At 45.6% G+C, this 2,779-nt stretch overlaps 1 non-coding gene across 1 annotated transcript; it reads left to right on the top strand.

The window, feature by feature from the left end:
• The first annotated feature begins 2,068 nt into the window (after nt 1-2,068).
• Nucleotides 2,069-2,172, top strand: LOC136825542 (U6 spliceosomal RNA). Its single transcript, XR_010849367.1, has one exon. It is a non-coding gene; the product is annotated as a U6 spliceosomal RNA (small nuclear RNA).
• Nucleotides 2,173-2,779: the final 607 nt, after the last annotated feature.

The following is a 2,779-nucleotide window of genomic DNA, read 5'->3' as shown; positions in this document are numbered from 1 at the left end:
CAGGTGCCAGTGCCACTCCAGGTAGTGGTTTCTAATTTGTTAAGAAGACTGGTACAGTCACTCAAAATAATATTGCAACATGTTTCAAAACTTTTTGGACAACAGATTTTAATAGGGACATCTGGTGCTCTGGCAACTCCGTCGCAAACGCAAGAAACAACTGCAGACACTAGGCCTACTTGCGCATCAGAGAAATACCTGCAGTTTCCCATAAACCAATTATTATTTTTTTGGTAATTCTAAGCCAGCTGTCCGCGATGAATTAGACTATGGCAATTGACGTTTTTCTATGTTATTTTACTTGCTTTACAAGAATTTAAAGTAATATTTTGTTCATGAGACTTACCCGTCAGATATATATATAGCTGTATTCTCCGAAGTCCGACAGAATTTCAAAATTCGCGGCACACGCAGTGGCCGGGCAGGAGGTTAGTACCCATTCCCCGCCGCTGGGAGGCGGTATCAGGAACCATTCCCATTTTCTATTCAGATTTTCTCTGTCGCCAGACTGTCAACACCTTTGTCAGTTCCTCCGCCATTTGGATTTCAAAATTTGTTGTCACTTAAGTATTTTGGTTGTTTTTTGGTATAAATCGACTGGATCTGTGACTTGGCATACGCTCTTTGTGGACCGTTTTGATTTTGCTTTTGACTTTTCTTATAATTAAGATGTCTTACCTCTAGCTATCGAGTCTGTAGCTTGGGTGAATGTAAGGTGAGGCTATCGAAGACTTTGATAGTTCCTCACACTTTTTATGTATGATATGTAAGGGTGTTCAATGCTCTATGATAATCGGTATAATGAATGTGAGGGATTATCTGAGGGTGAGTGGAAGAAATATGAAGCCTATATGCTTAAATTGGAGCGTGATAGGTTGAGGAAATCTTCCTCCTTGAGTGCATCCTTAGATGGACAGTCAGGTTTTCTCCTACTAGTAACCCTGTAGTAAATTTTAGTACTAACCCTGTAGTTTGTTGCTGCAGAAGGTAATACCCTGGCTCTCGTGTTGGAGTCAATGCGTGCTCTTGAAACTAAAGTGAATGCAATTCAAACGCAAAGTGTTAGTGCTAGTGCCCCTAGTGTTGTGGAGGGGGCGTCAGATCGGCCCTATAATGCCTCTAGGCCTGGACCTCTGTCGAACTCCCAGGACCAGGGAGGGGGCATGTCGAAAGCCGCATGAGGGTTACGGGGGCTTCCCACCGATCTGGCGTCCCTTCGGCAGGTCCTGATGACGCTACCCAGGCTGCCAGGGATCGTGCACAGGCACGCATCCTGAAGGATTGCTTCTCGTCCTCCGACACGCCCTCCCCCGCCTCGAATATTGGAGCTCTCGGTTGGACTCTCCCCTTAAGAGAAGCTTAGAGGAGAGGACGCTTCACGTCCTCTTCCTCTAGACGTTTGTGCTCTTCCCCGAAAGTTGCGTGGATATTCCTCCGCAGAAGAGAATAAAGTGTTTTTCGGATGATGACGCTACTCGACCCCCCTGTCGCGCTAAGGCAAGGGCTAGAGCTTCTTCCCCTGTGAGAAGGAAGTATACGTCTCTCGCCCCTTTCCTTCTCTCAGGTTCAGCCCTTCTCCCGAGAGAGTTGCTTCTCCAACGCGTAAGATTTTGTTGGGTTTGCAACAACAGCTGGATGCTCTCATGAACCTTTCAAGATTTGAAACTGCCTGTTAAGAGGTACAGACTTTCACCTTCGTCTCCTGCTTCGGGCTAGATGTTTTGGAGCTTCTCGTCTGTCGTCTAGAGAGAGTGTTTAGTGGCTTCCTAATCGTCTTCCCGATTTGAGGTGTTGGACTTTTCTCTTGACTCGCGCCAGGAGCGTGTCTTGCTCTTTGTGGCGCTTCACGCTTCACGCGCCTCACCTGACGCCGCGCTCAGCCATGGACAGCTTCGCGCCACGCTGTGACTCTTCTCTAGTACTTGCCACGGAGCCTCTCGCGCGTCACGCCATGACGCCCGCGCCGCCTACCCTCAGATAGCTTCAAGTCTTGTGTTGACGCCGCTCCAGTTGTTCATCATGTCGCACAACTACCCGCCAACATCTGATGTCCTTTTGAATTTAGCCAGTACTTGCTTTCAGTACATATACTAAAATTGAACGATACAGAGAAGATTAGCATGGCTCTTGCGCAAGGATGACACGCTTAATCGTGAGTTTTTTATGTTTTCTATACTCTAGTTGATCGACTTCTTCGTTCGGGGAGTTCCCGCTTACGATCGTTCCATCGGAACTACTTTCACCACTCACTCAAGACCCGCCAGCTGGGGAAGAACATCCTCTTTCGTCACAGCCTTTGGATGAAGAGAAACATCTTTCGTCTTCTTCTTCCTCTGATTATCAGACTCTGGCTATTTTACTTAAGGATCTGTTTCCTGGGACTTTTCAACCTTCAGCTCCTCTCTCTCCACCTTCGCAGTTGTCTTTGTCTTAAGGGGAGCGTTTGACCAAAAAATCGAAAATCAAAATTTTCTGGGATATTTTATATATGGCATCATACATATCCTGACTATCTTCTCAGAAAGTTTTATTTAAAAAAATTCGCCACAGTTAGGAGTTATAAACAAAACAGTAACCTATCATAGACAAAATTACATTTTTTCATACAATATAATTAACCCTAGTGTCATATTTATCATTAGGTAATTTCCTTTAGGCTATGGAAAATAGAATTTGAACTTCAACAAGGTGGTTAGGGACATACTGTCCGGGAGGTGGGAGCACCAGGGCAGTCAGTGGATGTAAACATTCAGTATTTGCTTTCGGATTTTGAGCGCAC

Source organism: Macrobrachium rosenbergii, chromosome 37 (genome assembly GCF_040412425.1).
Source record: "Macrobrachium rosenbergii isolate ZJJX-2024 chromosome 37, ASM4041242v1, whole genome shotgun sequence".
Lineage (NCBI taxonomy): Eukaryota > Metazoa > Arthropoda > Malacostraca > Decapoda > Palaemonidae > Macrobrachium > Macrobrachium rosenbergii.
This window is presented reverse-complemented; position numbering and strand designations above follow the sequence as displayed.